The 27219-nt window shown below is 33.2% G+C and overlaps 1 protein-coding gene across 3 annotated transcripts in view; it reads right to left on the bottom strand.

The window, feature by feature from the left end:
- The window catches only part of LOC145297558 (uncharacterized), a 653359-nt gene that overhangs the window by 481833 nt on the left and 144307 nt on the right, over positions 1-27219 (bottom strand). The window lies entirely within an intron of this gene.

Here is a 27219-nt window from a genome sequence, read left to right as displayed (position 1 = left end):
GTAACGTTAAATTCCTTTAAAAAAATTAAGAAAAAAAAAACGGAAAGAAACTGAGACATGTGCATGCAAATAGTTTTTTTGTTTTTTTAAAACAGTTCACTTTTTCTAAGTAAAAAAAAAAAAAAAAAACTAAAGCCGAGATCGAAACCAAAACCTAAAGACAGTGAGTCAAGCAAGATAACCATTAGACCAGTTTAGCATAATATTTAAAGTGTTTTCAAACCAACTTATACTTAACATAAGGAAGCTGTAATGTTTCACCACCACGACCACGCATGTGCAATCTTGAAACTGTTGAAAACAGATAAAAATCCGATCACCCCCACAAATTTTTCACTTTTGACCACCTAGCAGCCCTTTTTTCTGGATGAAAATCGATTAAAAATTTTTCCACATGTCTGAATACTCTATATACCTAATTTACAGTCTGTATATCAAAAATTTGTTGAGTATATAAGTTGAGAAGTGTCCTTGCACATTTTCATTATATATATAAGATTTTTATGAGTACATAATTTTATAATACTTTTAAAGAACACCGAAATAGCACTACGTTCGGTGTTCTTTGAAAGTAATATATATATATATATATATATATATATATATATATATAGGGTGATCCCCCCTCCCCCCCCCCCAAAAAAAAAGCTAAATGGAGGTCATCTAGAACATATGCTGTAGAACGGAGAAAAAAAGGCCAAAGACCCTCGTGTTTTGATGTGATGTTTTGAATATAATAAACTAGTTATGACCAAAGTTTCATTTCATTCGGCATAAAACACTAAGAAACGGGGCCTAATTAGAGTTGGGACCCGTTTTTTTTATGTATTGTATATATATATATATATATATATATATATATAATGTTGTTAGCCTTGTTTTTATGGAAACAATTACTATATTTCCCATTTTTATTTTCAAGAATAAGGTTTCAAAGCTACCTTCAAAACCCAAGACGAATGAATCCATCATCAAATGAAATCAACAGAAGGCAGTTTTTCTCTTTATTTAAAGTTACTTTTCTTTTGTTCAGGAGTTACACATATCGGTACTTAACAGCTTGCCACTCATGTCTAAGACAGACTTTTTGTCTGCATCTTCCCGCTGTTTATGTAAATGGCCAGAAGATGACTTAGCACTTAGCCAATCAGATTGCGAGACAGCAGGCGACAATTTTCAATTGTGAATTGCATATATTGTGAAATTCGTCTGAGCTAACACTCACAGAAAATCTGCAAAATGTTTCAAAATGAGAAAAAAAAAAATAGAAAGAAAAAACGAAAGAAAAAAAGAAAAAAAAAAGAAAGAAAAAAGAAAGAAAGAAAGAAAGAAAAAAAGAAAAAAAGAAAAAAAGAAAAAGAAAGTTTTCTCGGAAACGCTATACCCCCACACCGCAAAAACTTTTCTCCCTACCCTAAAAACAATTATCAAATTAAAATTATTAAACGAACATTAATTTTCTTGTAATATTGGTACTAGTACAGCTTTCCACTATATAAAATATTTATTTCAGTATATTTTCTTTGGCCACAAGAAAAAAATATATTTTTTTAATGGCTTTAAATGTTTTCATATTTATTTTTCTAGTTTGATAGCGTCCACTCATTTTGAGACTGGTAGTTTTCATCCAGTATCTTCTAGCTGTTTATGCAAAATCCCTCTTCAAACAACAAATATGTTAATTTCCAAGGAAACACATAGTGTGTCATATCTGATAGTGAAGAGCAAGATATTTTAATTATAAATTTTAGCAATTTTTTTTTTTTTTTTTTGATTCAGTTTGCTAATGATTTAACTATTTATTATTAGTAATTAAAAAAAATAATTAAAGGAATTAACAGATGCCATTGAATCAATGATTATCCAAGTGCATTGATCTTTTTGGAGAGCACATAGAACTTGAATAAAAATCATTTTGTGTTTAAAAAACAAAAAAACAAAAAACAAACAAAAAAAAAACTTAGTTGCATCCTTTGTGAGTTTTTTTGTTTTTGTTTGTTTCATTTTACTTAAAAGTTCTCAGAAATCAAGGCGGGGGTGGGGCTAACACTTGACCTCTTTATAAGAAACATAGATATTCGTATATTCCATTAAAGTTCTCTTTTACCTCACAAACAGTAAAGAAGTTGAGAACATAATTTTCCTCTCCCCAATCCACTATTAAAATATGTTATATTTCTTGTGGTCTCTTGGTCTTACTGGATTCAAGGATGAGAATTCATCTAGTCTAGTGGAAAATCCAGCTTCGTGTTATCACTTGGAGAATGTGCACCATTCCGCCGGTGTGAGTTAGTCATACAAAGGATATCTGATTTGTGTCGTGAATACTATGTGATTTTGAATATTTAGTCAGAGTTTACTTGTAGGCGGAAGTATCCTCATACCAGTTTGTCCTGACGAACTACTGTATAGAGAGACGTTAGACACTTGAGGATAGTGTCTAGCAGGCATTATTGCAGTTCTATGTTAAACTTATGCTGAAATAAAATTATATAATTACTTATGACGGCAACGCTTTGTGTGTGCTCATGTCGCCTACAAAAGTTAAACCATTCTACAGACAAAAATACATTTAGCTTACTGTACTATTTAATTTTCTTCAGATGTTTGTAATAAGTCTGTAAGGTTTTGGAATTTGAAATTGAACATTCATTTTTTTTCAAATGGAAATCGCTCCAGATAATACATGAAGCTAGTTGATGTAAGGAGCTTAAAAAATACTACTTCAAGGTGAAAAACTTGCTAACAATTAGTGTAATAGATTCTGACCAAGAAAACAGCAGTTCTTGTCATTTTTGTCAGAAACATCACTCGTGGAATATGAGGACTAAACAACAAAATAAGGAAAGCAAGTTACGAGGCTGCCGAAAGATAAACCCAAGGTCCACTTTTTAATCTCCTAACCGAGCTGGTAAAATACGAGCATAGCATTTGTTTGCAATCAAATTGAGTAAAATGTCAACTTGAATATTATTTTTAATTAATAATCACGACTTCATTAGCAAGTAACTACAGTTAGACAACATTTCCTACAAGTTTTTTCTTTTAATTTTATTATTATTTTATTAGCTGTTGGTTTGCACAGAAATAACCTAAACAGGCTCACCTTCTGTTAAAAGATAAAATAAATAAAATAGAAAGAAAGAAAAAGAAAAGAGAAAAAAGGAAAAAAGAAAAAGATAAAAGGAAAAAAGAAAGAAAAGGAAAAAAGAAAAAAAGGAAAAAGAGAAAAAAGGAAAAAGAAAAAAGGAAAAAAAGAAAAAGAGAAAAAAGGAAAAAAGAAAAAGATAAAAGGAAAAAAGAAAGAAAAAGAAAAAAGGAAAAAAAGAAAAAGAGAAAAAAGGAAAAAAGAAAAAAGGAAAAAAAGAAAAAGAGAAAAAAGGAAAAAGGAAAAAGAAAAAAAAGAAAAAGAGAAAAAAAGAAAAAAGGAAAAGAAAAACAAACAAAAAAAATGGTAAAAAGAAAAAACTGCATAGTACAGACAAAAAAAAATCAACTCAAGCATACATTTTAGAGGGCTTAATGTATGCACATTACACAAATTGAATTTTAATTAGAACAAGACTATTTTTTATCCAATCTAGAATGTCCCTTTTTTTCTGTTAAAAACTTTGTCTAATTTTTTCCTCGTAGGGAGTCAAATAAATAACAGGCAGACCCGACGTTGCTTGGGAGTGAACAAAATAATGTACTTTTCACTATGCCTATTACACCATATTACTTTCTCTTTGTTATTGTTGATGGCCTCGTATCGTTTTGATGCCTAATATAGTCAGAAGATAAAATGTTGCAAAATTCTGAATTAGCGTCTTATAAATATTGTTGGAATTTCTTTAAAATCAAATGTAAGTATTTTTAAGGGGGTTCTGTCTCCTTAGGTCAATTAGAGGTGGAGGCACATAAAGATTCAGGACCACTTCCATTGTCTTCTCTTGATAATTTTAGACATTATGATATAAATTTCACAAAAATAAGATATATCTAAAATTTTAAAGGAGGCTATGCCCTTAGAGCCGCCTTATTAGTGTACTTATAGATTCAGGAACACTTCTAATGTCTTCTGATAAATTATACGTACGAATACACTTTTACAACTTCTCTAACTTTTTTTTTCTATAAGGATCAAACAAACACACATACAGGCTTTGAGTTTTATATAGAGAAGTTACTTTAAAACTGGTGGAACTAAAAAATAATTTCTGCCTAAAAATATCAAAAGCAAAACTGAGAAAGGAGCTGGATTTAATATCTTGCTATCAATTTTTTTTTCTCTCGTCAAGATCAAGAGCCATTCAAGGATAAGAGTTGATGAGATGAAGTGATTTGTCAGCTGAAAGATGAACACTATAGAAGTACTAACAATGATTAATGGAAATCTACGCAATAGTTTTTGACAAGTATTTGTTGATACTGGATTTGAAGACGACTGTGTTGGAATCTGAAAGGAAGCAATCTTGTGGTAATGTGTTCTACAGGCGGGAAGCTTTTGAAAAAAAAAAACTCAGTGTATGGAGATTATACTAAAATGATAATGGATCCGCTTTACACGACAATTTGGAGCAATTCAATCTTTTTATGTCACTGTAGCTTTAGTATTTGCTGCTACATCTCGGGAGGAGGCACTCAAATCACTTTTTCTTGCTTTAACAAAGAACAAAATCGATTTCGAAATCTAGTGATCGATGATCACCTCTCTTCTCTTCAGCATCTTTTTCACAGAACAGATGCTGCTAGTCTCTCTGTACTCGATACTTATTTCCATAGAAAGGTACTCTTTGAAGTTTCAACCTTTGGTTCCTATTTGCAAGATACACATGATAAAATAAGATCTTACAAACTAAAGAAAAACTTTCATTTCTTTCTGATTGCACCAAGCATTAGGAAAAATTTCCCAAAACTTTCCATTTGTGGAACATGTTACTACAGAACTGCTAGCTTACCAACTACAACATGAGCCCATTCAAAATCAATTTCAACAAATACTGGCCATAAATCGTCACAGTGTGTTCATTTCATTCATCAGTTTCAATCCTCTCACAATATTCATCATTTCAGCTGAAAATTTATCCATCTTAATGCTTATCCTCAGGTGGCTGTCGGCCATGATAAATGATAACTCATTAAAAAAAAATGTATTAGCTAGTGTTACAATCTTGATTTTCAAAGTAGATAGGTCCAATCTATTTGTAAATATGACTCAATCATGGCCATCTCTGTAGGAGATGGAAAGATCAAATGTTTGAAGTCTGACTGGAGGCAAGTTTTTTAGCCAGCAGAGAGCTTTTTAACTGTTTATACTTCAATGTTATTGCTCACTGAAAACTTAATTCTGAAAAGATTCTAATCATGACCAGAATTAAGCACAAATGCCCTTATGTGTGTGTATATATATATATATATATATATATATATATACACACACACACTCCTATAAATTTGTTTTGCTTTTTTCTGTATTGATATTTATACTAAACCCCTTTTTTTTATTTAAAACATAACTAAAAAAATAGATAAAGACTAAAAAAAATAAACTATAAAAACTAACTAACTAAATATATATATAGTAAGTTATAAAATGTATATGGCGATTAAGCTACACTGAATATTCCGCGTTTCATCCACTCTAGGACTCTTCAGGCTTATCTTCTCATCTTATCATAAGCGTGAAGAGTCCTAGAGTGGATGAAACGCGGAATATTCAGTGTAGCTTAATCGCCATATACATTTTATAACTTACTAACTAGCTCTACCTACGTATTGAGCACTTTTGAAGTAAATACTTCAAGTTTACGCATAAATCTATAGTTTCGTATATTAAGTAGCTATATATATATATATATATATATATATATATATATATATATATATATATAACTTGGGTGCTATCAGCTAGAATCGAAAACAAAACATACAACTCTCCACTCTCATTCCTTAGCCTCTGAACCATTTCCATACACACATAATTCACTTGCCATCCCTTTTTTAAAAAGATGGTGTCGCCCGATCGTAGAACACAAGATTCAAGCAAGCAAGAGCGTGAGATCCACAAAGTTTTATAGTTATATAAATATACAAAGTACATTAAAAAAATCAAACTAATCTCACAGGGAAATTATTCCTGTTTTTAATTTCTATATCAATCTTTTTTTTTTTATCATTCACATTGCCTATAGTAAAAGACCCCACTTACATCATCATGACCTGGCCTGTTATAAGAATGGTCACAGGCCCAATACATTCTTTCTGCTCTTATAGTAGTATTTGGCTATACTAATCTAGCTTAGTAAATTAGTTATAAATAATTATAAATTCACTAAAGAATAAATAGTCCCGTGTCAGAGAGAGAGAGAGAGAGAGAGAGAGAGAGAGAGAGGGGGGATCTTTACTTTTCAGCAGTTCGGAATTTTAAGAATAGAACTGAAGTAACGACCACCACTAGCAAAGTAAAACGGTGATAATAACAGCAATTCAAAAGCGGGTTTTTCTTTCAGACCGACTTGGTCGTCACTGTCTCTCCGTGCATTTGAACAGGAGTATGGAGCAAATAAGTAAAATGCTTCGCATACTGACTGACTTACAAAACACCGCCTGAAGAAACTCGGAAATTATTGACTGAAACATTGTAATCTTTTCTATAGAACAAAGTGTAGATTCGAGCATGGTTGGTCTTTCTTGATTTCATTCACTATGAATTCCATTCAGATTACAAACCATTTTTTACAAAAGGTTTAATCAATACGAATTGTCGCAAATTACAAAACAAAACAAAAAACAAAACATGGTTATCACTATTATTGGTGACATTATCTATAATATTAATCTCACCTGTCTGTTTAAATGTATGTACGTATGTATGTATGTTTGCCTTAACTTTCCACAGAGGCGACAGATTTTCACAATATCGGTATCGTTTTGAAGCTCGACCCTTCAGACGACAAATACCGAAAAATTGGCTAATAACATTGATTCCTTCACCCTCAACTGGACACTTTTCTACAGAGGTGGGTGTCGCTTTTTTGCAGAGATTTTCGAAATTCATCCTCTCTTTTCGATTGACTAGCCTTAATTTAAACCTGCGCCACGTACGGTTTAGCAATGGACACAATAGCAAAGACATCACGTTTTTTTTTCATATTCTTTTCCTCCTTCGCAGTATGGGTTCGAGCCTGCCTGATACTACTTTTATTTTATTTATTTTATTTTTTCGGTCAACCCACACCTCTAAACACCCGAGCAATACCTAGCACCCAGGCTAGTTTTAAATGAAATATATTTGGGAAATTAATTCAAAACTATTTTTTTTTGTTGTTTTTTTTACTTTACCCATTTGTAACCTATATGCATAAAAAAATGGATACTTAGAATATGGACAGTTCTTTTTTTACTTTTTACATAGGTTTTTCAAGTTAAATTACATTTTTACAGCCTCTTTTATTTCTTAAATTAAGCGAAAGTATGAAGTATAGAATAGTAAAAAAAAAAAAAAAAAAAAAAAAAAACGCCCCTCTCCCAATCCACATGTTCAGAACAGGTTTCTTAACAATAACGTTGTTATTTCAGCAGGATCCGTATTTTGCATAAGTACCAAAACAATGTAATACCAATTATAAGCCCTTTAAGTTACCATAAATATCAGTTCTGAGCAAAGTAGTCATTTTTGTTTAGTCAGAGGAAGAAATGTCCATAACATAAAGATGGCTACTTTGCTTAGATCTGATATTTACAGTAACTTTAAAAACTTGTAACTTAAACTTTTTTTTTTTTTTTTTTACACAAATGAGTAGGTAAACGAAAATAAATTGCTTTTGACCAATTTCACAATTATAATCGTTTAAGATAATTTATTTCTCCGATACTAAAGATAACTAAAATTTAGAAATAAATCTGAAGGATCAGAAAAAAAAAAATGGCCAGGAGTAAAAGAATAAAATGATTGATTTGTTCTTGAAAACAAAAATTAAATTTAGTGACTTTAATTCCGTAATCAAGCTATTTGTTAAAATATGAATTTTTAAATAATCACCAATCGCTTAATAATGTGTTAACTATTGTGGAGGTGAGAAAAGCATATACGCATACATACATACATACATACATACATACATACATACATACATACATACACACGCACACACAGATGCCACTAGAGTTTAATTGATACATAGATTCATATTTTTTTAAGAGAGACAACTCTGTTAAATTGCACATAAATTCTTTTCAATGCTTTGGTGTGAAAGAGAAAATGTATTCACTATATCCTGTATCTAACCATACACTTAAGCACCCATTTCAGTGCTAAGTACTTAGAAAATGGAGCTATTAACATTGACAGTCATATGGATCAAGAAAGAGAAGGAAGCAGCCTTAATAAAAGTTAGTACGACATGAAAAGAAACTAAAATCTTTGAAAGATCTCCATCAGTCCAGTAATTATAAAAGCAACCAGACTCATGAAAAAGAATTTGAAAAAAAAAAATACCTGGCGAATATACCTGGTAAACCAAGTGCAAGATAGATACTAACAGTTACACTTAAAGAGATAGTTAAAATCTTAAGATCTCTCGGTTGGAATGTCTGAGATAGTGGGTGAATGTCTCGCATATGGTAGGATGCCTTATCTCCAATAACAGAAAAGTATAAAAAATAATAAATAAATAAATAAATAAAAATAAAAAAGGGGATCCAGGTTTCACATACCTGGTTTTTTATTAAAAAAATATCCAGCGCATCCAGGCAAATTGAACACTTAAGAATATATACTATGTAAATAAAAATGCATATTCTGCTCTTGTTTATTATGATCGAGCACTTTGGTTGATTTTTTTTTTTTCTGCTCACACACACATCAGTGGTGATTCAGTTGTCAGTCCACCCTGACTCAACCTAATTTTACTTGACTAGCAAGCGCATGTAATTGACACCAGCACGAAACGTTTCAAAAACGAGATTTCTCTGAAGTGTGAGTTGAGCTGAAAAATTTCTGCATGACCTGTCGAGAAGAAAATAATCTTGAACAATTGTGTGACATCAATTTTAATGCATCACTGACTGAGCAACGACAACAATTTCGTTTAAATAACATTGATACAAGAACAAAATCTACCAGCCTGATGACATGGCAGAAAGTGTTTAAAACATCTTAAAAGTATTTGGACAAAAGCTACAATTTCTTATTCGTTTTTTTTTTTCTGTGTAAACAAAAAGTGCTCATAAAATAAAACGACTTGCATTCTTCCTTGCCCATAAAAAACAAACTTGTGCTAATAAATGTATTTGTGCATATACCAGTCTATCTATATATCTATAAAGGTGAGAATGTGTGTGTGAGGACAACCTATATACTCAACGAACTTTTTATCTACAAACTTGAAATCTATCATATAAATCTCATCTGTCTATTTAAATGTATGTATATATGTCTGACTAAAACTTTCGATAGAGGGGACGGATTTTCACCAGATCAGTATCATTTTGAAGCTCGACCCTTCGGATGACAAATATCGAAAAATTGGTTAAGAACATTAATTCCTTTACCCTTAACTGGGCACTTTTCTACAGGGAGGAGTCGCTTTTTTTCGCCGATATTTTCGAAAGTCATCTCTTTTCGATTGACTAGCCTTAATTTAAACCTACACCACTTCTCGTTTGGTGATGGGTGCAATGGCAAAGACGTAACGTTTTTTTTTTTTTTTTCACGTTCTTTTCCTCCTTTGTGGTAGTGGTTCAACCCTGTCTGACTGCCTACTACCACTTTTTTTTTTTTTTTTTTTTTTTTTTTTTGCTCAGCACACCTCCAAATACCCGGGCAACGGCGGGCACTCAGGCTAATTTAATATATAGGATATTTAAGCATGTAGAAAACTTTTTAATCGGTTTTCATCCGGAAAAAAAAGGGCTGCTAAGGGGTCAAAATTGAACATGAGAGTTATCGGATTTTTATCCATTTGTCAACTATTTCATGAATGCGCATGTGCGAATCGTTCAAATGACAGATTTCTTATATTAAGAATAAGTAGGTTTGAAAACACTTAAGTCGGCTCAAGCTGGCCTAATGGTTATCGTAATTGACTCACGGTCTTTAGGTTTTGATCTCAGCTTTTTTTTTTTTTTTGCTTAGAAGAAGTGAACTGTCTAGAAAAAACAATACTTACATGCACATGCCTCAGTTTCATTCAGTTTTTTTTTTTTAATCTATTTTTTTTTTAATAGGAATTTAACGTTAAGTTTAATACCTACGGTATTTCTGTTCATAATAAATAAGAAATCTGCATTAATTAATTAAAACATATGCTATTTTACGACCGGCAATGCTGGGTAACCTGCCAGTATCTTTATATAAAGTTACGTATGTGTATATATATAGGCTTAACTCCTAAACTAATTAGCCGATCATTAGGAATTTTGGAACACAGCTGCAAAGCATACAGATGGGTAATGAAAACTATATTTAGTTTAGTTTTATGAGAATGTGGCAGCAACAGGGAGAGCCTTTGTGAAAATTCAAATACTTTCGATTTTTGTAAAATTTTAACAATGGATATTAGACAAAAATTAATAAATAGTCGCGAAATTTCTTGATGTATTTACAAGTGTTTTTAAAGGAAATAATGATTTTGTTTGTTTTATTGCATTTCAACTCAGAAGGTTCTGGGGGTATTAGATATAAAGCACAATATCTATCATAAATAATATATAATAATATATTGAACAAAAGTTGTTATCGTTATCCATAGCTGGATGGAAATTATAGATGCATACTTTTTTTTGTGAGATTATTAGTGCTTAAATTACCACAATTTTACTAGGGTTTAGACTCGGTTCATAGGGTCTAAAGATAAATGATCAGACTCCCAAAGTTCTAAAAACATATGCGACTTATTCTTCAGATTAAAAAATCTTATTCACATTCCTAGCATTCTTACTAGTCCGATTACAACCATAACCCCTCCCCCCAATTCTGATTGTTTTTGCTTTGTTAAAGCAGTTTAGCCTTGTTTTCCGGAGAAGCAAAATTTAAAAAAAAAAAAAGCTAAACTGCTTTCAAAAAGCTAAATTCGTAAAAAGTTGGACATAAAATGGTCGGGTGGTTCCAAAATGGGTGATCAATTTACTAGAACATTAGATTAGAAACTGAGCACCCATACAAATATTCAAATATTAACCTTTTTTTGATAATCTGTCCATTCGATAATAATCCATTGAAAAAAATTAACAAAAAAGACGAAAAAAAATATACTGAGGTCGGGCAAGCTTCTTAAAGTCCACCAAAATTTCTTGACTATCATTGCTCGAAGAAAGTCTTTTCAACATTGAATCCACTAATGGAACGTCATAGACAACGTTTTTCGAGTTATCAGCATTGCCATAAAAAAAGTTTTAGTGACATCATGAAAACTCAAAAAGGATTTACAGTCATTCGTGTACAAAATTCTTCAGAGAATAAAGTTGGCTGATCACTCGTCATCAATACTCCTATAATTTTTTTGTGTGTGTATTGATATTCATATTAAAAACCATTTTTTCCATTTATTTGAAAAGAAAATACAACTTTCTTATACATGGGTCGTGGAATTGCATTCATCTGTAAAAGATCTAGCTAATTTGCATATTCTTTTAAACATTCATTTTAATTAATTCCCTATTAGTTTTTTTCGGTTTTCTCATGGGATGATGATCTTTAGTTAACTACTAGACGACCCGTTGGGTCAGTACGTTATATTAGCTATGGAATTCATGTATGAGCGTGACATTTGTGACGTAAAGAAAATAGTTAAAAAAGAAAAAAAAATAAAAATAAAAAATAATTCAATAAATGTTCCAGTAATTAATGATTTCTGTTATGTTACTACCGATATAATTATAAAACCCAAATGACCTTGTAACGAATGTTGTAATCATACGTCCGGTTTACGACTTCTGGTTGCGCCTGAGTACATAAACATAAACCCATAAAAGCGTAAATAAAATAGTCACGATCGTCCCAATTGTTTTTTTTTTTTTTCACGCTTAAATTATCCAAATAATTTGTTAATACTTTCTGCTGTTTTTTTTTTTTTTTACATCGTTCATTTCCGCATTAGTTTATTGACCTTATTATCTTTATCTATATATATAAAAGCGAAAATGTGTGTATGTATGTTCGCTTTTTGTGTATGTCCAAGAAAGGCTTTTTTTCCGAGAAGCGATCGGTCGCCTTACAACTTCTTAAAACTTTTTATATCGCGCCTAAATGATAATATCTACGAGTTAACAACCGGGGTCACCTGTCTATTTAATTTGCCCGACTTTCAAAATATAAATGTTCAACAATTTTCGATCGCCGCATGTGCATTAAGCTTTTTCGTATAAAAAAAAAAAGAAAAAAAAGAAAAAAAAAAGCGAACAGACTCGCGATAAATAAAACACTGTCCCGCACTCAAAGTTGACGTCATTAACTCGTCAAAAACGGGCACCTGCCAAGTCGCACTTTTTTTCACATTTTATTATTTTCCAACTGCGCGTCAAGGCTTCGTTTTGTTTTAAAACAAACACTCAGCCAACGATTTACCTAAGAACACACACACCTACAAACACCCGGGTAATGCCGGGTAACCCCCGCTAGTTAACATAAATTAAATATTTGACTCAATGGGTCATGAATGTTTAAGATAAATGAAAAAAAAAGTTACATTTTATTTTCATTTTTTATTTAAAAAGCCAGTCTTAACATGGGGAGAGTGTTGTTTTTTTTAACTATTCTATACTTTCAACTAACAATTTCATTTTAAAAAAATATATCAAAACTTGAATTTAACTTTAAGTATTATGGTATTTGTTCAGTGACCATTTACCTATAAGTATGGCAAACCACTTACAATTCAATGGCTGTAAGTTTTTTTTTTTTTTTTCAAAAATAAACAATTATAAACAGAACGACTCAGAGAAATCTATATTCTTTTTAATATACTTTCACCGAAATGTTTTTGTTATATCACAAAAAAGCTATTTTCTTTGCATCACAAGTGTCACGCTCATACATTAATTCGATTGCTAATGTAACATACTGACTCAACGAGTCACGGGTAGTCTAGTATTAATACAACGATTTACCAAGAACTTTCGCAAAAGTTCCATAAATTTTGCGATTGTCTCCCCCTTACCTGAATGGAACTCTTCCAAAAATGAAAACCAAAGAAAGCTAAAATGCAGACGTGCCGTCACTTATACACATATCTATATGTACATTCTTTCTCATAACTTTTCAACATCATAATTTTCCTATTCGTTTGTTATTTTCCCCCTCTTCTCTTCTTTGCATTGCTCACATGCCCCCCCCATCTCTCTTCTTTGTTAGTATTACTTGCCTATCCCTACCCTCTTTGCCCTCCACCAACATTCTAAATTGACCCATGCTCTATTGCACCCACTGGCATATTCTCTTTTTACACTCCTCTTTCTAATATATAACAAACAAAAATAATATACACAAGTTAAAATTGATATGAAAAGCAAAAGGACACAAATATACTCATCTGACCCACACCTTAAAAAAAAAAAAAAAAAAAAATCATCCTTTTTCTACTTTTTAACCACTGGCAAATCTTCATAATGCCTCACCCTCAGCACCAAGGGACAAATAAATTAACTTTTGATGCTTCTGTGGATGGATTGAGGGAGAGAGAGAGAATTCTTTTTTTAGACTTTTTTCATATCATTTATTATTTATGTGTTTGTAATTTTAATAGATTTTCTAATGTGTTTATTTTATTCTTTTTTTTTAATTTGAATCTGATGCTGGATTTCAACATTTCAAGATAAAAACATGTCTGAATTAAAATCAATTAAAACCAGAAAAAAAAAAAAAAAGATAGAAACGCGTTCTTTTGGCTTTAAATTCTCTGTCTAGACGAAAGTTAAAATGGCTGAAAAATATGATAACCCTTTAATTGGAAGATTTGGGCAATTTTTAGTTTTTTGTTGTTTTTTTTTTTTTCTTTCTTATGGCTTCCTTTCAGACTGAATTTCCTTTTCATTGTTACTATTTATACACTAACGTACACTGTCCATCAAAAATGATGGGTAAGGGGGAGTTATGCTTCGCCAGTGTTCATATTATTCATATAAATAAAACAACGCCTCAATAGATTGTTAAAAGTTTTGGCTAGAGAACCAACGGATACCCCCTGAAAAAGTCTCATAGATGAGGTGTTTATAATAACGAAAGGGTTGCACAAACTTCAAACACATCTTTTGGCTTGGCATAGTTAAGAATTCGGTGACAAAGAAATCGAAGACAACTTGAAGCAACTTTGGGATAAGCGAAGAAGAACCTATTCTATTTCAGAGGTTCTCTTCTCCTGCTGCCAACACTTAGCATCCCAATTTCCATGCCTTCATATAAAGACCAAGTCAGACTCTCGGTGGCCGTGGTCAGACACAAGACAGTTTTTTTATTTTTTTTTGTAGAAAATATTCAGTTAGCTAAAAAGAGGCATTTTAAGTACCTCAGTCGTGAAAGATTTTTTCTGACACTTCGATTCTAACGTCAAGGCTGGAAACATAAGAGAGCCTATTCTACTTCATCTATGGACAGGGAAAAAATAAATCCGTACATTTTCGAAGAATGTACCTTTATAAAGGTGTGCTCTGATGAACTTGTTGCACTTGTACCCCTTCGACATACATATTCCCGACAAACCCACACCCCTTCACTGGTGAGGCCCCTAAATGCTAGATAGCTTTTCACTCTAATAGTCTCTTCCCTCGAACAGCTAGACTTTGGAATTCCTTTCCTGCTACCTACTTCCTTGACTGTACTGATATGCAGAAGTTTAAATGTAATGTAAACCAACATCTTGTTAATCTTGCCTAAGCATGCATGGTCCCAGATAGTGCCGATATGCCTTGTTAGGGGTGAACATGAATAAAAAAAAAAACAACTTCCAAATGGTCACTCATCTAAATATATATACAGTAGAACCCCGTGATACGGTGGCCCTAGGATACATTTTTTTTCCCAGATTACGATGTGGAATACGATGTTTTTCCGGCCCCTGGTTATGGTATTTGCCCCACCTTATGGTGTTATTTGATATTATCAATGTGTATTATATACTGTACTATATTTTGTTACTAATTTTGAATGCCGTATCCCGGGGTTCTAATTATATATATATATATATATATATATATATATATATATATAATCAAGTAAGAAATCAAAGTTAAATTAAAAAAAAAAAAAACTTCATTAACTACTCAGATCAATAAAAACGAAAGAAAAAAACTTAAGGTCATGGCATTTTCTTATTGATCTCTGATAAGTTGATGTGTTTTTTTTGTTTTTTTTAATTTAACTTTGATTTCTCGTCTCATATATTAATTGCTTCACTTAAACCTATCAAGATAGAAAATGTATTACAATTTGCTTAAAGATTATTTGTATCGTTATCAAGTATTTATTACTGTATATTATACACATATTGATGAGTCACCATATATCAAAGCCCAATCGCATCAGAGGATAAGGATTAATGAGATAAAACGATCACTAGTTGAAAGGTAAGAGGCTTGAGGAACGAGCTAATTTAGTTTTGTTTTACGGCATATCAACCCTTTTTACGTTATTTAATATCGAATACAGTGATTTTAGAAAGGTTTCATGCTTTAACCTCTTTGCTTATTCAAATAATTATTTACATATTTAGTTTGTTTTGTTGGGGAAAATTATTGCTTTTGACTTTTACAGAACATGATTTAGTTTTGCAAAGGGAAAGGAAAAAAATAATGTTTGGTGCATTTTAGGTGAGGGAGCTAATACCCTCAGACAACCTGATCTAATAGCATCAGTGAGGGATTAATTTTCTCTGAGCATGGTGTGTAATATGTATATAGAGAGTTCATAGAATATTATTTCAATGCAAAAAAAATAAAATAAAATATGGCGGTGTGGAGAAGGAAAAGCAATTAACAAAAAAAAATATTTTCGTATCATACTTGTTTAGTCAAAACTTCTACACAATTATTTAATGTATGCGTTCGGGTTTCATATATTTCAAGGTAAAATCTCTTTATCAAATAATGGAGGAGGAGTCAAATTGAAGTTAATGACCTTTCAGCTTTATGGTCATCAGCTGCTCAACCATCAGGATCCCGTCCCCAGGCATCACAGGCTGCCGCCCACGGCATAATAGGTGGCCTCATTGAGGGGCTTTTACCCTCTGCAGAGGTGCAGTCGGCAAATTCTACAGCCTCAACCGACAGGGCGATAATTATCATTAAGCCAATCTAGTTGCTTTTGTCTTCCAATAATTATTCAGTATTATTATTTGGTGTTTTGGGTCAGGGAGTGGAGGAAGAAAAGAGAAAAAAAAAAAAGAAAAGGAGGAGGAGGATGCTGTTTTTGTTTTTGGACTTGCAGAACATGATTGTGTTCTACAAGAGATAATGGAAAAATAATAATGTGCGGTGCATTCCATTCAGGAAGTGTCTCAGTTAAGATAAAAACAAAATGTAACAAGTCCTCTGGTTTACCTCTCCATCATAACCATGTGTATAGATACTCTATGGCTGACTGGGATCACTTCATATCAGATATACCTCCGCACTCCATATTCAAAAAGAATGTGTCCTCTATAGTATCAGACCTGATTGAATGATTAAATGTGGGTATAGACCGTTTGATACCCTCCAAAAAATTCCAGCCAGGGTTCACTCCAGAATGCACTGCCACCATTGCGCACAGAAATCACTAATTCCATTGTAATAGATGTGAAACTAAAGCCAGCTTTAGGACTGCCAGCAACCATTGTAAAAGAGTAATAAAAAAGGCAAGAGATTTATATGCTCAATATGTCAAGTTTAAAGTAGCTGAGCAGTGGCTTGGGTCCCACCAGTTTTGACGAATAACAAACAGGGTCTGGAACAGAAGTGTGTGCTCTATCCCTACCATTATCAACGACCTGAGGAAATCTCTTTGCAGCAAGAAATGCAGGAAATCTTTGTCGCATACCCACCCCCTGTATTTCCTCCTGTGACTGAAAACACACTAAGTGACATACAACTTTCTGTATGTGATGTTGCCAAACTTGTCAAAAACCTTGCTTCTAATAAAGCAACTGGCCAGATAGCATTCCAGTCATAGCACTCAAATAGCTGATGTACTGACTGTTATATCACACAAGATTAGCAAATTGCTCGACAGAGGCTTTGTCTTGAGAGCAAGTGTTCAACATATCAAAGGTTTTTTATAGAGTATAACAAAGATCTACTTCACAAGATCGCCAGCTATGGAATAGCTGGGAATATCCTCTCAGTTATAAAATCCTTTCTCTCTGATAGGCTTATAAGAGTAGTCGTTGATGAGAATCAGAAACTCACTGTATTAAAGCTGGTGTTCCTCAGCGTTCCATCATGGGTCCTACCCTGTTCCCGATCTCCAATGATCACCAACTCACATTTATAGGTCATTCATAGACATTTATGCAGACAACATGACAATCTATGGCGACACTTCAAAGACCAGCAATGACAAAGATCTTTCTGATTTTCTCTTCTGATATTGAGAATGTGGTGCAATGGGGAAAAAAGGTGGTTGGTTAATTTTAATACATCGGAAACCAAGCTTCTCTCTTTCCATCCCAATCGCTCTGATCCCCACCATGCCCCATTGATGATTAACGTAATGTACTTGCAATAACCCTTATCCCCGAGTGGTTTCCGAGCCTTGATAAGTGTGTTAAAAAAAAAAAAAAAAAAAAAATTAATGGCCCTAGTTTTGGGGAAGCCCCGTGTCTTGACAAGCTTCTGGGACTAACCTTTACTTCTGGTCTGAAAAGGAACACATAAATCAAATCTGTTGCCCAGATCGTTGGAAAGATGGTTGGATCACTCTACCGCTCCAATAACTATCTCACTGCCGATGTGATCCTCTATCTGTATAAGAGCCACGTGCACCCTACAATGGAGTAGTGTTGCCACATCTGAACAGGAGCTGCTCGGCACGCCCTATCCTGCCTTGATAAAGTTCAAAACTGGCCTCAAAACTTAATTCTCTTTTCTTTGTCCTGCAACCTCTTTCCCACAGAAGAGATGTCAAGGGCCTGTCTCTGCTCTATCACTATTTTCATGTTAAGTGCCCATCTGAACTCCAATCTATGGTCCTCCCTTGCCAAACTTTCACAAAAAACACTCAACTAGCCAAAACCACTATATATGATTTTCCCCACTCTCTACCTGTGCCTAAATGTAAACGCAGATTCCATGAACAAAGCTTCTTTCCCATAACTGCTCGCTTTTGGAACACTGTTCTGCTGGCATGCTTCCCTGCTAATTACAACATGGTAGCCTTCAAATCTAATGTAAACAAGTTACTATTAAGTCGTCCTCATAATCAAATTTCACTCAATTTATATCATTAACGATTACTTCACTAACACCTTACATCAATCAAAACTTCGTGCCTTGATAAGCGTCCCCAAGTATTAAAAAAAAAAAAAAAAAAAAAGAAAAGAAAAACATGGACTGGTAATGCTTTTTATGGTTGTACTGTAGTAAACGTCATAGTGAGCATCAGCAAATGAAATAATTTTTTTTAATGAAATAATTCTATTTACTTATTTTTTTCATTTGATATGATTTTAGTGAATTGTTATATTAATTTCTTTTTTTATATTTGACATCAGTCTATTTAAATTCTAAATCGGTCAGCTCATCATAAACAAATGTTGAAATTAGAGATGGCCAACTCATGAGCAGATAAAGGAAAAGTCACCTATGTATAACTATGTTTTTACACTTCTCTCTCATTCTTTGTTTCTCTCGTGTGTGTGTGTGTGTGTGTGTGTGTGTGTGTGTGTGTGTGTGTGTGTGTGTGTGTGTGTGTGTGTGTGTGTGTGTGCATGCTTGCGTTTTTAGATTCTTTATGGCTTTCAGTATCAAATAAAAAGGGAGAAAACTCTTAGGCTTTAATTTTAGAAAACTGAAACCAAACTCAGGCATGACAGATCATACATATAAAAAAAGAAAGAATAAAAAGGAGCACAAAACAATAAATCAAACCCAGTTTAGCAAAGCATTGTAGTGTAAGATGCTTAACAAGGTATCGGAATAGTAAGAGATGTTACTGGCATGCTAAGCTACTACCTTTATTAGGCTAGTTTCACGTTTTCTATTATGTATTTCCTTCCTATCTCAATTTTCCAAAACCAACACTCATGAGAAAATGGCTGTGGGATGTACTTAAAAGTACCGTGTACAAAAAACCAGGCCACGTGAGCAGATTGCAATTAAAAAAAAAAAAAGGAAAATAATGTTGATTAACCATTCATAAAGCGCTTCTGCGATTTATTCAAACTAATATGGGAGCCTCTGTACTTACATAAAAGAGATTGATGACTTAAACCGAGAATTATTTTGTTTTTGTTTTTTATGGAAATAGCTGGAGACAAGGCATGAAGCAATTCAATGTAAAGAGCAAGCAATAAAGAAAAATGATTACTGCAAAGGCATATGCCTATTGGCCTTAGTCTTGAAAAGACCAAGGCTACAGATAGGAGGAAAATAGTCTGCGTGGGAGAGTTCCACAAGTCTTCAATTCTTGGAAAGAAGCTGCTGGTTGGTTGGTTGGTAGTTTTTGTTTTACGGCATATCAACCCTTTCCGGGTAATTTAATGCCGAATCCAAAGATTTTGAATAAAAATTTTTTTAATAGAATATATTTGTTGTTTTCACGTTGGTTTCTATTTAACCCATAGTTGGGACCCTAACAGGTACTACCACTCCGGGTCAGAGTGGACCTGGGAGCAATGGTAATTAAAGGGTGGCTCCACACTCCCCAAAGCCCACAAGCTGGGGCCTCACCACTGGATATAGTTTAAGGTCATATCCAGGACCCCCATTGAGGGACTTTTACCCTCTGCAGGGGGGCAGTCGGCGTATTCTAATGCTCCACCGACAGGGCCGAAGCTGCTGGAATAGCAAACTGTATTACAATAAGATATCTAAACGGAGAATTTAGAAACCAGATCCATTTTTGCTATTTGGACGCAAAACAGACAAGACAGGAAAGATACCATGGGAAAATTTAATTGCACTAAATGCCCAATCTATTGATTTATTAGATATGTACACGCAGTGTGAGGATGTATAGAAGTGAAACCTGGTCAGTTGAATACTGAGAGTGAGCTTTCAAACGACTACATCAACGCACATTGAACATACACAGCTATAAATAGTACCAAGAAAAGGATGACATGAAGTTTTAAAACTACATAATCTTAATTATAAAACTGTGGACCGTGTGTGTGTGTGTGTGTGTGTGTGTGTGTGTGTGTGTGTGTGTGTGTGTGTGTGTGTGTGTGAGAGAGAGAGAGTGAGAGAGAGTGAGTAAATCCAATTGTCTTGTCGATATTTTATTTAATGGAGTCGCTAATCATCCTAAACCCCAAAAGTTTATTAACCTGCCCTAACTAAATTGGATAAGTATATAAAAAAAAAATTTAAAAAATGGCGGTAGTGTGACGAATTTACGTCTAATACAACTTTTTATTGACAAATAGGCTTGTGAAATGGTAACGTCTTTAACTCCCCCTCCTCTGATTTATATTCGAAACTGAAAACAAAAGTAATTTCCAGTAATTTCTACGTGGTTTAAAATTTTTTTGTTTTTACTTTTTTTTTAAATTTTTTTTTTAAATCTATGCATTCGTTATCATTCCTTTTATTTGGCAAAACACGCGTATTTTCCATCATTTGAGTTTACTCCATGCCTAAAAATGTTTATTATCCCCCTCACACACACACACAAAATGATCCATATCTTTTTGCGTCATACTTTTGGTCAACTGCCAACTAACAAGTGATAGATCCACATGCCAAAAAAACTCCGATTGCATCGAAACAATTGCAAACTAATGTAAACATTTACAAGAAGATTTACTCGGTGTTGGCCAGGATGGAAGTAGAATTTTGTCATCCAAAAGAGCTTAATATCTAAAGTATAGCAGGTGGGTCCCAACGCAACCCGGGCAGCGTCGGGTATCCCTGCTAGTAAAATTAAAAATACGCAAATAGCAATCCATGCTATTTCATTTGAAACATATGCCAGCCAAAAACAATGGAACGATTATTAAGGTAGGGTTGTATTACTAAAAAATTGCAGGGTTCAGATTTCATGCATGTATTCTGACAATTAGGGACGATTTGGTTCAGTTTAATTTTTTTTTTTAGCAAAACTGGGGAGTCAGATAAAAAATTTAAAAAAAAACAGCAGATTGACATGCACTCTTGCAAAAATAGCTGCCTCCAGAATAGTGACATTTTGAATAGCGAAAGGAGAGACAACTTCACATCAGATCAAAATTTAAAAAAGTAAAGCAATGTTGATAAACCAATCATAAAAAAGTCTCCACCCACCTTGCGAGATTTATTCAAATCAGGATATCTCATTTCATTTTATTTCAATCTAAATTCTCAAAAACTAAGAGAGCCCCTTCCTAGGGGGCTAACACTTGATGATAAGAGATACACATATATCCAAATATTCGATTAATATTCTACTTTATATTTCAAATCAACCTCATTGGCAGAACTCGAATGCGAGTATACATTTCTGTTCTGTGAAGTATTTTAGATGATCCAGGGGGCGCAACTTCGTATTGCACCCACTTCAGGTGCCACGATTCGCTGCAGCAACCATGTGCTTGACATGTAGGTTCAGGAGGGCATCTTGCAGCAGGTTGCTGGTACACCATTAGGTGGATTACCTATTTTCTTGTTGCCTACCCACCAGATGAGTTTATGAGGGGTACATCTCCCTTAGCGAATTAAACGTGCCCCTAGATACCAACCTAGAAATTTCTACGATTCAGTACAAACACTCAAATATGGAGTAAGTAAAGTTCAAACAATTTTCCTCTTCTCAATTGACTATTTAAATACATTATATCTTTCTCGTGGTCTCTTAGTCTTACTGGATTCCAGGAAAAGAATTCACCTAGTCTGGTGGAGTATCCAGCTTTGTGCTGTTACTTGATGCAACATCACTTTAAAAAAAAAGTGCACTATTCCTTGTAAAAATCAATGTGGATTAGTCATACGGAGGAGATTTCAGAAATGAAGGAGCTCTCTACTTGTGGCTAACATTTTAACGATATGAGATACAGCGATATTCGAATGTTTCATTAATATTTTCCTTTGCATCATAAATGCTGAGTTATTAAAGAAGTTAAGAACATAATATCCCTCTCCCAATTTACCATTTAAATATGTTATAGTATATCTTTCTTGTGGTCTCTTGGTTTTACTGGATTCCAGGACAAGAATTCGCCTTGTCTGGTGGAGTATCCAGCTTAAGGTAACATCACATGGAGAATGTGCACCATTCCTCGTTGGCTATCCATACTGAGGAGATCTTATTTGGATTGTGAATACTATTGTGATTTTGAATATTTAGTCAGGGTTTACTTGTAGAAGTATCCTCATGCTAGGTTGACTTGACAATGTCTGATAGGCATTCGAGTTTGTTCACTGCACAGGCGACAATTTGCTGCATCGAAATAGAAGAATTCTCACTTCAAATAAAATGATTCCAATTCAAAAACGCTTAATAAGATTTGTTATCCTTAGGAAGTCGCAATAGTACTCATATTCTTATGTTAAATATTAGAATTGGAAAATGAGATTTTTGTCTGACCAAAATCAAACGTAAGTCTCTTAGTTTAGAGCATGAGAGCCCACTTCTTTCTAGGGCACACATAAATCCAACTGACTGCTCCAGATTTTTAATTGGCCTCTCCTTCCGATCTCTTAGAATATATTCACATTCTGCCAGACATCCAAAATATCAAGTCTTCATCTCGGTTATCCCCATTCCACAAGAGATAATAGCTAACTAGTGTTCAATCAAGTGTGCCGTTTTGGAAATGATGCAGCAACATTACTTTTCTCAATTAGATTGGTCTCAACAAACAAAAAAATATTTCTGGATGGTCAAACTCACAATTAGAGATATTTTTTCAGTCTTTCTTGTGCCTGACCCTTTTTCTTGATGGAACATCTTTCATTTGCAGCAAGTCTACCATTCACATGCACCCTTAAATATGCTATCTAGTACATATTTATACAAAAACTAAAAAATGTAATGAAATGAGGTGGTTGACTAAGAGCTGATAGATTTTTTTTTATTTTCAGCTGCCAACGTTGACACCGCAGAATGCTATAAAAAAAAAAAAAAAAAATTTTTAAAGCTCATCTGACACAGCAGAATGCTAAAGGTAACATCAAACTGTCAGACGAAAGAAATTGCATGGTTCCTGTTTCCTGTATGTACTCGGACAATTCGGAGTGATTTGGTTCAATTTAGTTTTTAGCAAAAGTGAGGAATCAGATGATAAACGTCCGATTGGTACACATTCCTACAAAAAAAAATAAAAATAAAAAAAAATCATTGACTCCAGTGACATTTGAGCAGTGACAGGGGAGACAACTCTCTAGAATATAAGGTAAGCAAAACCTTCTTGCAATTAGTTACTGCGTGACAAAGATGAACAGGCCCCTTTCAAGGGGTCAGGATCATCTAAAATAAGCCCTTTGTCTTTTGATCATTCTCACATTTTATGAAGCACCGAAAGAGAGTTCGATCAAAGCTGAGCACAGATTCTACACTTTGATCTTAACCAGTGACTGTTCATAGTTTTTCATTTGATACCAAAACTGTTTGAAAAAAATAAGAATAAACTAGAACTTTTACAAAGTATGAGGATATATGAGCCTATGGTGCAACAAATAAAGTGCGAATAATAATCAATTCTAAGTGGAAGGTTTTTTTTGTTTGTTTGTTTTCTTTTTTTTAAGATTGCAGGTTTAATACTCAGTACAGGTGAAACTAAGAATATAATACAAATTAGTTAAGATGGTTCACAGAACGAGGACAATCTACACCCGATAGGGTTCAGTTTTAAATTCTGTACATGGTCAGAGGTTACATTGTTCGAAATATTGTGAGAAACATAAACCAGGATGAGAACAGTAGCCCAGAATAATTTAAATAATCTAATTCGTTTCACAAATAGTCCAAAAGATTTTAAATTAGCAAAGCCTCAAAATGGACACAATGTTGCAAGTAGACAAAACAAAAAAATAAAAGAATGTTTCTCTTATCATAAGTAATTTGATATTTATTAAGTTAGAGATTTTCAGTTCTACTAAGCTCTTCTTTCTGTGTTCATGCACACACAATATATTTATACTAGTGTACAGACGATTAATCGAAACTTTTGGGGGGTATTGGAATTGGAAAAAATTTGTGCTTATTTTTCGATGCCAAAAATGATTCCTTTAATTATCTTTATTTTATTTGATTTTGTTGGCAGTAATAAAATATTTATTGATTTTTTTACTACCAATAAAACAAACATCTATAGACCCACAAGGGTGTTTTTTTTTTATGTTTGAGAAATTATATGCTCACTTAACAAGTGTAACAAGTGTTTTTACAGTAATAGGGAAAAATAACCATTTTATAGTTAAATATTTAGAGATTTAAAAAAAATCGTAATCAGTAATTGTATCGGAATCGAGAATTTTGTCCAGAATTGGGAACAATATTAGAATCGTCCCATCACTAATTTATACATTTATATGTAGAAGATTCGCTCCTAAACTAATTAGGCCTAAGGGATTCAAATGTGGGCTATGTTTAAAATTTAGTTCCATGCAAAAAGTGAGTGGAATCTCTTGGTAAAAATTCAGATAACTCAGATTTTTGTAAAATTTTAGCAATATTCGTAAATCAATAAGTATCCCCCAAATTTCAAATTCTTTGGAGTATTCTGAAGGGTTTTTTTAAGGGGCCATAATATGGGCAAAAGCTTTCATTTGAAAATTTAAATAAATCAGATTTGCATTAGATTTGTTATAGAGCCACCAGACACTGAGCAAAATTCTATGAATTTCAATTTCTTCTCAATATCCTTTAAGCTTAAGCACAGATCATTCCAAAAGTAAAGCCTCTTATTTTTTAAAACTCAAAATGTTGAAGAGCTACGAAGACAGGAATAGTACCGTTAACATGAACAATCTTTTGTGCTCCACAATTTATTTTTTCTATATAGTTACCACCATTCTCAAAGCACTTACTTCAATGATGCACCTCTGCTTCTGACGCACGTCTACGACAAGGGTTGCTATTTTAGAGTCTCACACCATCAATGTCTGCAACAGAGAGATGAAACTTTCAGATCATGGATGCATAAATTTAGTCATTACAAAATAATGCCATTATGCAGTCCTCTCTGATTCATTCGAGCAGAATAAAAAAAATAAGGGGCATTACTTTTGGAACGCCCCTTGTATCTATTTAAATGTAGATATGTAGTTATTTCTATTGCAAATAATTCAAACTAAGTATATGTTCGAAGTAAGTGTAGGGGGAAGAGGGAGTGGGGGAGAAAGCAACCTTAAAGTTTGTGTTGGGGTAGGGGACGTCTAGACAATAAATGACACGATTGAGATCAGTTTGTTAGCTGTCATTGTTGAAGCTTATCTAGAATTTTCTTTTTTTTTTTTAATTTTTTATATTAGTCGTCACTGATGAAACGCGTTAACGACGAAACGTTGGTCCATCCACGTAAGGCTCTTCCTAATAAACATTATGTGTGCCTCTCTCTCTAAGTAAAATTATAGAAACACCAGAAACAGTTATAAAAGCTCTACATATGTATTGAGCACTTTTGAAAAGATATTAGCTTTTTTAGTTCAACACATTTGAACTTATTTAATTAATGCACACACGCACGAGGGATTGTAAACGCATAAAATTAAAGTTCAGACAAAACGGAATGTTAGGTATATAGAACAGTGGATAAACATGAAGTTGGTTGAAATAATAACACTGCCAACTGAAATTTCCAATGTGTGAAATTACTTAATCCTCAGCATTAAATACCTTTATAAAGCAAGCGATCCAAGATGATCTGGAAGGAAGTTAGAATACGAGATGTGGGAGAAAGGGAGAGGGTATGAATGAAAAGAGGTGAATTTTTCTTTTCCTTCTTTTAATTTTCTTATTTTGTTCCAGCTGGGGATACAGCATCCTACCGGATAACAGACTGCTATCTCAAGCATTTCAATGTAGAGTTCTTTTTAAGATTCCAACCGTCCCTTTATTAAGTTTGAACTTCTCTTGCACTTTGTTGACCGGGTATATTTGCCAGGTAGCTTTTGAAATTCTTTTTCATGCTCCTATTTGAGTAGAAATTGTGAAGCCTGAAAGGTGGAGCTAACAGTGACCACCCAGAGTAATTAATGGAAGCACAAAATAGATATGGGATAGACTTTTTATAGCACCAATTAAAGTAATTTGATACTAGCACTGAGCAGTGGTTTTATGGATCTCTACTCTTAAAAAAAAAAAAAAAATCCTCCCTCCTTTAAGTCTACTCTATCTACACAGTTTATATTAGTGACAATAATGCATGCACATGTGCACAACACATGCGTACGTACACACACACACACATATATATATATATATATATATATATATATAACACACTAGCAGATACCCGACGTTGCCCGGGATTGAATGAGGATCAACAAATGTTCCATAGGTCATCGAAATCTGTAAAGTCGCCCATATCTATACTCCTATAATTTTTTTTTTTTTTTTTTTTTTTTTTTTTTGTGTACTGATATTCATCTTAAAAAAAAAAAAACTTTTTCTATTTATTTAAAAAGAAAATACGGGCCGTGGAATTGCATTCACTAGCAAAAGATCTAGCTAATTTGCATATTCATTTAAACATTCATTTTAATTAATTCCCTATTAGTTTTTACGGTTTTCTCATGGGATGATCATCTTTAGTTAACTATTATGTGTAATTATATTCATACAAATATTCTACATGATTTATACTTGCATAACATTTACATAAAAGGATTATAGTAAACACAAACCTCTTTCTATATATATTTATGTATGTGTATATATATTTGTTTTAAAAATTTTGCCTAATAAACTGTCAGTTTTTGGTCTACAGACATGAAATTTAATATATAGGGTATTCGAACCTATGCAGAACTTTATATTTGGGTTTTAGCCAGAGAAAATTGATGCCAAAGTTTGAAAATTTAAAAATTGGAATTTGCCAGGTGAAGATCAAACGACAGCATTATGAATATGCATGCGTAGCGTAATAGCTATTGGCTCATGTTTTAATTTTTAATCTTGCAGCAAACAGG

Source organism: Euprymna scolopes, chromosome 18 (genome assembly GCF_053919585.1).
Source record: "Euprymna scolopes isolate OS-2025 chromosome 18, ASM5391958v1, whole genome shotgun sequence".
Classification (NCBI taxonomy): domain Eukaryota; kingdom Metazoa; phylum Mollusca; class Cephalopoda; order Sepiida; family Sepiolidae; genus Euprymna; species Euprymna scolopes.
This window is presented reverse-complemented; position numbering and strand designations above follow the sequence as displayed.